General features: G+C 39.5%; 1 protein-coding gene across 4 annotated transcripts in view; it reads right to left on the bottom strand.

Annotated features, from left to right (window-relative positions):
• Window positions 1-13130, bottom strand: part of arhgap32b (Rho GTPase activating protein 32b) — a 168336-nt gene extending 155206 nt beyond the window's left edge. For 3 of the 4 annotated variants that reach the window (XM_013134594.4, XM_020048382.3, XM_020048383.3), the window contains exons 1-2: window positions 12666-13130; window positions 12429-12484 (exon numbers count right to left, since the gene is read on the bottom strand). The gene's annotated coding sequence lies outside the window, so the exon portion shown is untranslated. The remainder of the gene's footprint in view (window positions 1-12428; window positions 12485-12665) is intronic. The other variant, XM_020048381.3, reaches the window with a different exon arrangement.
• Window positions 13131-13448: the final 318 nt, after the last annotated feature.

The raw sequence follows: 13448 nt of genomic DNA, 5'->3' as shown, positions 1-13448 counted from the left end.
TGAGTTACGTCGGAAAAGCAGGTAGATGCTTGTCTAATTTGCCAGAAGGCAATCAGTTGTTTTAAACAAGAAAATTAGAGCGCAATTTCCAGTCACACCATGCTGCCCACATATCCGCCACTAAGCAACCTCAGAAAAAACTAAATAGCGCAACTCAAAGCACAGCTCAAAGGACAACAACATATGATGGCTAGATCTAGCACAGTTGCAGAGAAAATGACAGAAGCAACATATGATATTGCTTGGATACTCGCGAGAAACAAAAGCAGAAATTGTCAAACAGTATTTATTGGCCTCAGCGGGAATATTATATGCCAATTTCACAAACAAGGAGGCTATTTTAACGCAAATTAAGGGATTGCAACTCTCAGACTCGGCCATAACAAGACGCATAGAAGACATCGACAAGCCACCGATTCCAGACTTATCTGTGGCGCTGTGTTTTAGTAAAGCACAGATGGAAATGACACTGCCCAAATATGTTTGGGTCCACTTCCCAAATCTAAAAGAGTCATTCAGAGAGGAGCTTATGTTTACTGCCTCTTCAGGGACAAACACGAGGAGAGGATATTGTAAAAGCCCTGGTTACATTTTTTGCTGATAATAATATTGACTGGTCAAATCTGGCACCTGGGTGCACTGACAGCAGTCCAAACATGGGAAGGAGAAGGGACTCATAGGCCTGATGAGAAAGAGAGAGGATCTTCCCGAATATGTTACGTTTACTCTTATCATTCATCAGGAAGCACTTGTGGCTAAACTCAAAGACTGTTACTTACAGAAGGTGATGCAGCAAGTCATGCATGTGGTGAACATTATTATTGTGAGGGCACTGAATCACCATCAGTTCTGCAAGCTGCTGGAGAAATACAGCAACTTGATATTTCACAATGAGGTGAGATGGCTGTCTCGTGGCAGAGCTGCAAACAAGGGGAGAGAGGAGCCGGAGCTGGATGATCCACAGTGGATATTACAGCTGGCTTTTTGAACTGACGTCACCTGCCACCTGAACAAGCTGAATCTCCAGCTCCAAATTCCAGGCAAAATGCTTTGTGTGGTCGCAGCATTTCAAAATAAAATCACCACACTGTTCATACCTGACAGACCGTTCATTTCTCAAAACTCAAGAGCAGTCACCACATCCAACCCAGACATACTGCAACATTTTAGCTATGATGCATGTGTGTGTGTGTGTGTGTGTGTGTGTGTGTGTGTGTATATGTATGTTTTGGAAGAGTTGAGGATGGCGTTTGAATCAAGATTCAAGGATATCATGGAGTTTTTCAACTTCACTGAGAACCCCTCTCATGTGCCAGTGTCGTCTCTAACCCCAGTCATCAGAGGTCTCAGTCCTGACCACACTGGAATAAAGAGTGAGATAGCAGAGCTGCAGGCAAATTAAACATTGCAAGGTGAACTGAGATCAGCTGTAACCCATGTTTGGAGCCTTGTGTCAGATACAGTATCCACTTCTGAAGCAGTGCATGCAAAATATTTTTTTTTGTCAGCACTTATGTGAAGCAACAGTTCCAACAATGAACATAGGTGAAACAAAAGCAGAGAAACAGACTGACCAATGCACACCAACACACATGCCTCACAAGGATAGCAACAACAGACTATACATTTAGAAAGATTTCAGGCAAGGAGCAGAAGGGACATTTTCACACATCCAACTACTATTGTAAATGTTAATATGGGTCTTATACATGTGATGAAGCCTATTTGATGTGTGTATGTATATATTTGTGATGCGTTGTACATCAAACTGCATGTGCTCTATTGCGCTGAATTTGCTCTAAGCTGATAATTGATAATATTAGAAGAAACATTAAACAACAAATTAAAGATCCGTGCAGCCCTCTAAATGATTGTCTCAACCCAAAATGGCTAACCTACAAAAAATAGTGAGTAACAACTGGATTAGGGCATGTAGGCTGCTGTGCCCAAATGTTTTTTATATGCAATATACAGTGTGAAAATATACAATTTACATTAATGTCACTAACAATATAAATATATGAATGTGAAGATGCTGAATGAGCGCAAGCAGCATTGCCAAGTAGCCTACAGCTAAAGGAAGTTGAGAGTGGGGGATAAATTATGTGGTAAGGATGGAGAAAAAACAAGGCAACATGGCTGTAATATATAGGCCTACAGCTCTGATGCGTTTTTAACCCAAATCTAATTAACAAGATAATAATATAACAACGAAAATAGACAACAATTATGGTGAATGTGATTAATTATAAAGCTTGATGACTGATTTCATATTTTTTGTACGATTCCTAGATTTTCTAATAAACAGTTCTGATGCTCAATGGCAAAATGTTTTTGGGTGGCTCAAACATAATGAAGAGGGAATGATATGCTTTGTGGAAGCATTGTGGAGCCAATATGTTTGGCGCATGAGAAGATCTTGGACTTTCCAGCACAACAATGACCCTAAGCACAAGGCCAAGTTGACCCTCCAGTGGTTACAGCAGAAAAAGGTGAAGGTTCTGGAGTGGCCATTACAGTCTCCTGCCCTTCATATCATTGAGTCACTCTGGGGAGATCTCAAATGTGCGGTTCATTTAAGACGACCAAAGACTTGGCATTTTGCAAGATGAATGGGCAACTTTACCATTTAAGAATTCAGGGCCTCATAGACAAATATTACAAAACACTGAAATAAATAAATAAAAGAGACATTAATATACAGAAAGTATAGGTTTAAGTTGATACCATGACCCATCAGCTACTCGTAAACTTGGTTCCAGAAGTTAACGGCTACTGCACAGCACCAAAAGAGATGATCCACTGTTTCGCTTTCCTCCCGAGTCTACACACTGCAGATTGCTCATCCCCCAAATGCTGAGCATCATCTTTGTTGCCAGAAATCTAAACAACAGCATATACTGAAAAGACTGTAATGACAAACAAATGTTGTCACACACACACACAATGCCATGGAAGTGGAATATCAAACATATCCTCCCGAAAACCAATATTACATGGCCATGATATTTGAGCCCTCAGGTGGCACTGCACTAAAAACAGACAATTCTGCAGTGGAAATCACTGCATGGGCATAGGAACATTTCCAAAAACCATTGTCTGTGAACACAGGACATCGCTGCATCCACAAATGCAAGTAAAAACTTTACCATGCAAAGAAGAAACCATAAATAAACAAGATCCAGAAACACCACCGCATTCTCTAGGCCCAAGCTCATTTAAGATGGACTGAGGCAGTGGAAAACTGTCCTTTGGTCTGACAAATCTAAATTTGAAACTATATTTGGGAATCATGGACTCTGTGTCCTCCAGGCTAAAGAGGAGAGGGACCATCCGGTTTCTTATCAGCGCACAGTTCAAATGCCACATCCATGATGGTACAGGGGTGCATTAGTGCACATACCGTGGGTGACTTGCACATCTGTGAAGGCACCATTAATGCTGAACAATATATACAGGTTTTGGAGCAACAAATGCCACCATACAAATGCTGCTTTATTTCAGCAAGACAATGCCAAACCGCATTCTGCATGTATTACAACAGCATGGCTCTGTAATAACAGTCCGGGTGCTAAACTGGCCGGTCTGCAGTCCACACCAGTCACCCATTGAAAACATTTGGCACATTGTGAAACAGGAAATTCAGGAGACCCTGAAATTTTGAGAAGCTGAAATTCTATATCAAGCAAGAATGGGATGCATTTCACATTCAAAACTAGAGCAATTGGTCTCTTCAATTCTCCAACACTTATTGTTAAAAGAGGTAATGCAACACAGTGGTAAATATGCCCATGTTCATACTTTTTTTAAACATGTTGCTGGCATTAAATTAAAAATGGTGTATTATTCCAAAAACTATATAATTTCTCAGTTCCAACACCTGCTACCTTTGTACAATTTTCAATTAAATGTAGGGATAAAAGATTTACACATCGCATTCTGTTTTTATTTGCATTTTATGCAGCATTCCAACTTTTTTGGAAACAGGGAAAAAAATATACAATTCAACCCTAAGATATATGCCTGCATTTTAACCCAGAAAGTGGTCTAGACTCAAATGTTTGGAGACAAATTACCTACATCGCTAAATAATATTACTCAGCTTATAAATAAACATAATAACAAATGTACCCTATAAAAATGCATATACAATAGCATAACATCCTATATATGACCAATACATCGGGGTCATCAATATAAATGATATTGCCCAGGGCAGAAGAAATTCAGTTTAGGCCAGTAGCAAAGAACATTAGTTGTTCCCTTTGATATTTGGAGATTGTTTCACATGGTTATTTCTTCATTTTCCTTGGCAGGTGCCAAGCTACCTTGACAGGTTAACAGCTTGACTACAACTGTGATATACACTCACCTAAAGGATTATTAGGAACACCTGTTCAATTTCTCATTAATGCAATTATCTAATCAACCAATCACATGGCAGTTGCTTCAATGCATTTAGGGGTGTGGTCCTGGTCAAGACAATTTCCTGAACTCCAAACTGAATGTCAGAATGGGAAAGAAAGGTGATTTAAGCAATTTTGAGTGTGGCATGGTTGTTGGTGCCAGACGGGCCGGTCTGAGTATTTCACAATCTGCTCAGTCACTGGGATTTTCACGCACAACCATTTCCAGGGTTTACAAAGAATGGTGTGAAAAGGGAAAAACATCCAGTATGCGGCAGTCCTGTGGGCGAAAATGCCTTGTTGATGCTAGGGGTCAGAGGAGAATGGGCCCACTGATTCAAGCTGATAGAAGAGCAACTTTGACTGAAATAACCACTCGCTACAACCGAGGTATGCAGCAAAGCATTTGTGAAGCCACAACACGCACAACCTTGAGGCGGGTGGGCTACAACAGCAGAAGATCCCACCGGGTACCACTCATCTCCACAACAAATAGGCAAAAAGAGGCTACAATTTACACGAGCTCACCAAAATTGGACAGTTGAAGACTGGAAGAATGTTGCCTGGTCTGAGGAGTCTCAATTTCTGTTGAGACATTCAGATGGTAGAGTCAGAATTACCACTGTGCAGGCTGGTGGTGGTGGTGTAATGGTGTGGGGGATGTTATCTTGGCACACTTTAGGCCCCTTAGTGCCAATTGGGCATCGTTTAAATGCCACGGCTTACCTGAGCATTATTTCTGACCATGTCCATCCCTTTATGACCACCATGTACCCATCCTCTGATGGCTACTTCCAGCAGGATAATGTACCATGTCGCAAAGCTTGAATCATTTCAAATTGGTTTCTTGAACATGCCAATGAGTTCACTGTACTGAAATGGCCCCCACAGTCACCAGATCTCAACCCAATAGAGCATCTTTGGGATGTGGTGGAACGGGAGCTTCATGCCCTGGATGTGCATCCCACAAATCTCAATCAACTGCAAGATGCTATCCTATCAATATGGGCCAACATTTCTAAAGAATGCTTTCAGCACCTTGTTGAATCAATGCCACGTAGAATTAAGGCAGTTCTGAAGGCGAAAGGGGGTCAAACACAGTATTAGTATGGTGTTCCTAATAATCCTTTAGGTGAGTGTATATTGCCTTATACATTTCAATTGTCTTTTATTGTGATAAAGAAAATCTGAATGCTGCCAGCATAATATTCTGCTGCTAAAATAACGCTAATGAAGCCTTGAATGCCCATCACTAGTTATCGTCACCTATATGGATAGATACTGTATCTATCCATTCATAAATTGCTAATTAGCTGTTAAAAAGGCCAGTCGCAAAAGAGGATTTGTTCAGGATAGACAAAAACCTCGCTGGCTACAACCTTGAGTAGATACATTATGGGAAGCCTAAAATGAAACTGTTTACTATATTGCGACTATTTCTGGTGGATTTTCAAATTATTCCTCAGGATTTGTTCAGGATAGACAAACACTTCGCTGGCTACACGATTCTCTCATCTTTTCACTTGACGAAAAAGTCACCTATATTGATACAGTAGTTATTGTATCAATGTCATTCACTAATGGCTAATAAGCTGTTAAAACAGCCAGTGGCAAAAGCCATAAAGTTCATAGATGCTATTTGTGGTGGAGGTAAACTTAATAAGAAACGTTACTCAGTTCAATACAATATAATAGTGTCTAGCGACATATTACTTGCTAATAAGCATTTAAAACGACCAGTGGCAAAAGTCACACAGTTCATAGATACTATTTGTGGTTGAGGTAAACTTAATAAGAAAAGTTACTCAGTTTAACGCTAGTTAATGGTGTTTAACAAAATATTCAAAGTTGGTGTGATGTTGATGACGCATGTGAGCAGTTCGATGGTGTAGTGATTAATGACAATGCCTTCCATGTGGGCAACCTGGGTTCAATTCTCGAGAGGGCATCCACGACTAACACATTTTTTGCGGGCTGGCTGAACTTAGCTTGCCTGGTTTCTTGTTTAAAAAACATCATGATTATGCAAATCACCAATTGTGAACACCCGGCGATCACCAGTCACCAGGGTTTCTGTCGGTATCATGCTGGAATGTGTTCTGTATTGTGAATCCCAATCACCCTCCACCATATCCAAATGAATGCTCCATCCCAAATCAACACATACTGTAGCTGTCCCCTTTAGAGCTTTGTTAACAACAGATGACTATAGAGCATACTCCAACAGGGCTGAGAGACTTGTTAGGGATTCACAGGAATATGCTTTAGTAATATTAATCAAAGTAATTACAAGTACAGTAGTCCACGCTGTATAGTGGCAAAAATGTAATGCCAAATGTAAAAGTTGCATTTCAAGGTTTTTACGAAATGTGCACTAACTCCAAAAGATCTGTGGTCTAGTGGTAACACTCCCGAAATTGACACGCAAACTTAACATTTTTACCGTGGTTCAATTCGCCCCCGTCTTTCCAGTTTGTGTCCTCAAAGAGTTGTTCCTGAGTTCAATAGCTCTTAACCATGGTGTACTGGCCATATACCACACCCCCTTGTGCCTTATGGTTTACTAATACCATGTTCATACCAATTTTCAAATATACCATAAACACAGTTAAGGCCCAGTTTCAGTTTCATAATTTTAGTACATACTGCAAGTACATACGGCAGCGGTACATATAGCATGATTGTATGCATGTGTATATACAGTACACACTCATGAACCAAAACATTACGACCACTCACAGGCGAAGTGAATAACATTGATCATCTCCTAACAAGGGCACATGTCAAGGTCTGGGTAGATTAGATGGTAAGTGAACTCAGTTCTCGTAGTCAGTGTTTGATGCAGGTGAAATGGGCAGGAGTAAAGACCTGAGTGACTTTAACAAGGTCCAAATTGTTATGGCCAGACGCCAGGGTCTGAGCATCTCTGAAACGGAAAGGCTTGTGGGGTGCTCCCGGTCAGCAGTGGTGAGTACCTGCCAAGTGCTCTGAGGAGGGACAAACCACAAACCGCTGTCAGGGTAATGGGGCCCAAGGCTCATTGATGCATGAGTGCTATCCTGTCTGGACCAAACCGACAGGTCTACCATGGCACACGTCACAGAAAATATTAAGGATAGTTACGGGAGAAATGTGTCCCAACACATTTCAATTTCTTTACAAAAAATGCCATGTCCAACATTACTCTGAAATGTTTGCACATTTTTGAGAAAATTTAAGTTCTTATACCATTTAAAATGGTCTTGTAATTTCCACCATGAGAGAGCATTCTAATCACCTATAAATTGAGAACAGCTGAACAGCAGTAGTTCTCTAGTCAGTTTCTAGTCAACTGCAAGTCATGGCTAAAAACAGAAATAGTTACGTTATTCATTTTTATCGCCAGCACAATGTCTTACTGTGTTTTGTTACTTGTCATTTCCAGCTAGAAGAAACCTTTTGGAACACTTTTTTGGGTTTAACTGTACATATTGTTTTCTTATTCTGCAATAAGGCATCCTTTATGAAGCTGCCTAGTATACACCTGTAAAAATTACCATCCTGCAAACACCCTTGCAGATAAAACCACTTCCTTAAATTAGATGTCATTGATCACTCTGGAAACCGCTTTGCAACCTGTGCCCCCTTTAATGCTCATCACTGTGACCTTTACACTCTGGTTAATTAGTGCTTCCTTCATCCTCGATGTCAGACACACTGGTACCAATTTATTTTTATGTCCCTTTTAAGCCTTGTTCACACTACAACATCTCATTTCGCTTACAGGCTAGACAAGTGCACGGTCTGTAGGGCATAGGATGAGAGACCATCTTTCATCAGAGACCACATTCATTTAGAGATTGCAAAATATGACATCTGCATTCAGAGGAGAAATGTAATGTTTCTCAATAGGAAAATGTATCTTGAAGAGAAAACACAAGAATAACTCACTTGGCTAAATAAGCTATTCTTTATTAATGGGAATCATGAAATCTGGCCACTTCCAACCAACTCTAAATTGGCACAAATATTTTCCCCCATATGCAATTTCATTTTTAGCAAACTAGGTTACATGAACTGGGCTACATGATCACACCAAGCAAATGTAAATGCATTAAATATCATATAGTATGCACAGAATCCTTAGGTCTCAGAAAAGTGGCTGGTAGGTGGGGGGAAACTACATAACCCAGCAACAACCTTTGAAATAACCTGCCATTTCAGCAAACTTATAAATAAATGAAGAGCAGATGCAGATAGATTCAAAGCCTTTTATATCCACCATAGTGAGCTCTGCCAGCCACCCTGCAGACATAATGCAACAGGAGTTCCCTTATGGGAGGTTCCCTTATGGGAAGACATGAGTGTAGATTGAGGTCCACTTTTTCAGCAGGTCAATGACTTAACAAAAACAGTTAATAGTGGTAAATTCCAATATCTTCAGTCTAGGACTGGTAAGTTGTGAATGTTCCTATATTTATTTTTACTTTCATAACATTGTATACAAGTCTGTCAGAAAATGATATTTTATTTAGAGAATCTATTTCATGTCAGGGGCATAACGCATGGTCTCTAACTTTTTTTATTCAACACCCGCTGTGAAAGGTAGATAAAAAACAAACACCTACCATTTAAGAAAGGTGTGTATTTGGCCATGTCTGTATTTTATTTCTTACTGGATTAATCAGGGGTATTACCTGGGTAATACCAGAGTATTATTGGGATAGGCAGATTTTTTTTTTTTGTGACCATTAAAATGTATTATGAATTCAAGGTGTGAGAAGCAGCCCAAATAAATGACTACTACAAATAGATTTCCAAATTATTTCTCTATGAGGATAGAGAAGTTCAGCTAAATTGATTCTAAATCATTACAAATGGCTTTCAGTACATTAAATGGCTGTTTTCTGAGAATAAGCCTTTTAGACTGCAAGAGTAAACGGCAGGTATGTGCCTTACCTTTCCCAATAAATTAGCTTACAAGCTAGCTAACTTCAGATCCAATGTTGTTTTCTCTATGGAACATGTACTGGCAATGCTGATTAGAATGTTCCTTGGAATTCTGCAAGAATCAAGGCAACACATGGTTGTGCAGAGGACCACAATGATACTAACAAGACACTCTGGCTACAAGGAGACCAGCCAGAAAACTGTGACAAGCTGCCTCTTCACACTGCAGTTGATTTTGAATTGATTGCATTTATTTTTTACCATAAATCTACATACAAAACTCCATAATAATGAAGCTTTTACAAAGTGGCCTATGGGATCTTGCTCACCTCCTAGACCATGCACATTCTTTCCAATTTACAGAGATCTCAGATGGTGTATGAATCCTACCAGTGACCATGCTCTAAAAATCTGCTGCCAGCAATTCAATTGAACGCTACAGCCGAAGGAGTCTCACAAAGATTTGACTCTAAAAACCTGTAAAAACATGTGGTTGAACCACGATTAGAAGGGATGACTGTGTCTTTAACCATTACGCTATTTAAACAACAGGTAGTGTTGGAAGTGTATACGGCCGGGCAAAGGCAAACATTTGTTTGTCATTTTTGGAACATGAAAGATCTGCTTTATCGTGCGGAGAAATATCTTGAGTCCATTTTCTCTTTGTTGTTTTGTGTTCTTTTAAAGTAACTTTCAAAAGCCCGAGAGAATCCCTTAACATCAGTTATGGTTCTTTGTTTTTGATTCGCTGCCCTCCGGAACACTAGAATTGCTGCACATCAAAGTGAAGCTACCTTTTACCACACTGGAGTTACGATGTTAGGCCTAGACTTATGCATCAATAATTGTCATTGAAGCATTTCTGACACACACAGTAGTTTGAATAAAGTGTAAAGCAAATGTTGCAGTGGTGATTTTTACAAATGTTACATCTAGCTTTTAAGAATGGGCCATGGTTCTCGAGGGAAAATTAGGCTACAACATACAGCTCTGGAAAAAATGAAGAGACCACTGCACCTTTTCCTTTCCAAAAAAGTCAAAAAGGAAGGTTTTGAGTTAGGAACAGAAGGGTTAAAATGAAGAGACCACTGCAAATTGAACACTTCTGTTCCTCACTCAAAACTTTCCTTTTCAACTTTTTTGGAAAAGAAAGAAAAAGTTGCAGTGGTCTCTTCATTTTTTCCAGAACTGTAGATAGGCAATCAACTACATTTTCTTTTTACTAAGCATATTGTGCAACAGCTGTAAATGAACAGAGTGACAAAATTTGGAAAGTCTGAGAGGGGAATTGAACTGGGGTCAAAACATTAATATGCAACAATGTTGGGAACGATCCTGAGATCAACCTGGATAGTCTCCAAAAGCAACTTTTACCTCAGCCATTAAATTTTTGCTGAAATAACATGGACAAGAGACATTTTATTAACTGAACTAAAGTGTACTCTTATACAAAGATTACTGTAGATGGCTAGCCAGTAGCTATACGGTACCTATAATGAAAACAATGACTCCAATCACTCCATGGCTGGTTAATTTCTTTAGAAAACAATAACAGTATAAAATAGTTATTCTTTTAAATACATGAGATTCATGGTATTGCAAAGTGGATACTGTTGTACGACGGCTGAAAAGTAGGCCTACCAAGTGGATTCATATTTCTGAGAGACAAAAACTGGAACGTCAGAGAGGGGAATTGAACCGGGTCAAAATGTTCAAAACTCTGTATAGTTTTCAAATGCAACTACGGTATGTGAACAACGATATGTAAATCAAAAGCACTATGTTTGCTGTTGGTGCAGTTCGTCCATCAAAATATAAGCATAAACCGTTGAAATTTAGACTTTCTATAATGTAGCTACTGAAGCTACAAATCCCAATGGCTAATTTGTTTTGACTGTGGTGAGTATTGAACCCAAGTGGACTACATGACAGGCCGCATCTCTAACTACTACGCTATTTAACAATGGGTAGTCAGTCAGTCAGCCAGGCACTCAGTCAGTAAGACACATTCGCTCTTCTTGGCCACCTCTGCATACAGGGTGGAGCAAAAAATATTTTAAAAAAATTAAGCTTCATAATATTGTAGAGAGCAATCTGATTGCGATTTATAATTATATTGGACAAATAAAACGATGTATGTTTTGATATCGTCCTGAAATGACCTTCTCATCAATACTTGCAGCAGCTATTAAAATATTACATCTGGCAAAAGCCATTTCTAACAATGCTGGAACTGTGCAAACCCTGCAGATAGCTCTAACACTGAAGCGACTCCTTGTAGAAAGTCAGGCAACTGCAAGTTCAAGCATAGTTTTTGGCTATGACTTCACTCATTTCCTGAGAGATAAGTATCAGCATTGCTTGCTAGATGTCCTTGGAAACACCTCCATCTTTAACCATCCTGCACCTATTTTGGATTTGTGATGACAAAGCCTCCGTCAGCAACAGGAACTCAGGAAATTAGGAAAAGGGAGAATCCTCAGGGTAAAATAGGTAAATATTTTGTTTGTAAAGATTACAATAAATCATAAAATAACTATATTAATTGGAGGAATATGTTACTTGCACGTAATTACAGTATTCCTTCCAACATAAGTGATGCCACATAACGTTTTAACGTTCTAATTGAATTGATAACATGTTCATAAAAGAAAAGGCATCTGGGAGTTGGTGTTTCAGCCAATAAACAACAACTAATTCATCCAGGCACTCCGCCGTGCCTAAAACCAGCTCTTAGAATGACCATATACCACACCTCTCATGCCTTATTGCTTTTGGTTTATGGACTTTTGACAGTCAGGAACCACGTATGACTCAGTTAAAAAAGTGAAATAATCTCTTGAAATCCAATTGTTTGATACCAACACCAAACATGGACGTCAATATTTGCGCGTACACATTCCGCTCTACTTCCAGTCTGCAGCCGCATGCTGCCTAACTGCAATTGTGCCTGGAAACTGCTTGGCCACTAAAGAACACCTTTCCACCCGAACCGTCTACCAATTATGACAGCATGTCCAACATAGCAATCGCATGCATATCCTACAGAATACATTAATTAAGATCCAACGTTATTTAATTAAGTATACTTACTACTGTGTAAGTGACGTCCAGCGTTGTACTTCTAAGTGTTATAGACCTCTAGAAACCTGGACATGATTGTAACAATAATGACGGTTAGCTATAGGCTAGTCCAGCGACGTTTCCCAAAGGTCTTGGAACGTGCATGTATATGTTGTCAGCTAGTTTTTTTGTATTTGAATGTACACATATACCAATCAGATTACGAACCATAGACCGATTATGTTAAGAGAGATTTCTTTTTTTTACCGGTGTGCCTGGTGCCTCGAGATTTTTTCGCGTTTTCACTGTTGCTCTTCCCTAGGTATTATCCACGCGAGCTGCCGAAACACAGCCTGATTCCTCAGAGGAAAAATACACTGCATTATAAAACAAAAATACGCTGGATATTTTTTTTTATAGATATGTCCAACTTCACTGTCACTTCCCATTAAAAAATAAAATCAACCTCGCTGTCCGTGTTCAAACAAGCCCGGCAGGGTCTTGAGTGTACTGTCCAACCAGCTGTTATCGTCATTCCAAGTAAATCTGAACTTCCTTAAATGTGATGGTAGGCTACATCACAGTCCGTTCAATTCGAAAACATTGTCTGAAATTATTCCCTTTGCCGGCAGTTAACGGACTGCTTTTTTGATACACTTGCTATCAAACGGAAGGCTCATCGTGAGCTACTTGAGCTAAACCTTTGGCACAGCCACTTTCAGGAGAATGAGAGATTCAGATCGAATCGTAAGAAGCGTACCATGCCGTTCGTTCGTGGCCGTGCGCGCGCTCACGTGGAATTAGGGGTTTTGACTAATAAAGGTGGTTTCGGTCTTTCTACTACTAGTAGCTTACTATTTTAGTACCTCTGACCCTTTTAGCTATATTTTATGTATCGGGTTCCTAACATCTATTTTAGAAAGCATGTTTACATAAATGATCGTTTTTAATGTCAGAAAATAGGAATATCTGTTTTTCATCTGACACAAAGCATTTTGTCTCATTGCAATTGTTTCATTTCAAAACCAAATCAATCGAGTAAACAGAAGA

The sequence above is a fragment of the Esox lucius genome, chromosome 7 (genome assembly GCF_011004845.1).
Source record: "Esox lucius isolate fEsoLuc1 chromosome 7, fEsoLuc1.pri, whole genome shotgun sequence".
Classification (NCBI taxonomy): Eukaryota; Metazoa; Chordata; class Actinopteri; order Esociformes; family Esocidae; genus Esox; species Esox lucius.
This window is presented reverse-complemented; position numbering and strand designations above follow the sequence as displayed.